The sequence below is a fragment of the Colletes latitarsis genome, unplaced genomic scaffold (assembly GCF_051014445.1).
Source record: "Colletes latitarsis isolate SP2378_abdomen unplaced genomic scaffold, iyColLati1 scaffold0132, whole genome shotgun sequence".
In the NCBI taxonomy this organism is placed as follows: Eukaryota; Metazoa; Arthropoda; class Insecta; order Hymenoptera; family Colletidae; genus Colletes; species Colletes latitarsis.
In genome coordinates, this window is record NW_027488482.1 from 20,001 (window position 1) to 20,379 (window position 379).

The window sequence follows — 379 nt, forward strand, 5'->3', positions numbered from 1 at the left end:
ATTTAATGAGCCATTCGCGGTTTCACCTTAATACGGCGTGTACTGAGACATGCATGGCTTAATCTTTGAGACAAGCATATGACTACTGGCAGGATCAACCAGGGAACTTGAGTAAAGTTCTTTTGTAATATTCTCTCAATTTTATTCTTCGTCGCCGACTCTGAAGGAGAACGGACGACGACACATAAAAAACTCCTTCTTTCAACATCAAATTTTAGTCTTTCGTTCGAAAGACTTGAGAGCCACCTCTTCCTCTCTTGTGTTATAATATTATATATGTATAGAGAGGGTACCACCAAAAACCCTCTCCTTCGTTTAGTTTCTTTCACTTTTCCGAGAGCTCCCCAAACTCTCGTTTATTTAATTTAATTTCATTTTT

The 379-nt window shown here is 38.3% G+C and overlaps 1 non-coding gene across 1 annotated transcript in view; it reads right to left on the minus strand.

Moving 5' to 3' along the window:
- The window catches only part of LOC143351331 (small subunit ribosomal RNA), a 1,933-nt gene extending 1,828 nt beyond the window's left edge, over positions 1-105 (minus strand). Inside the window, exon 1 of the ribosomal RNA XR_013081676.1 lies at positions 1-105. This exon is cut by the window's left edge and continues 1,828 nt beyond it. This is a non-coding gene — a ribosomal RNA (small subunit ribosomal RNA).
- Between the last annotated feature and the right edge of the window lie 274 nt (positions 106-379).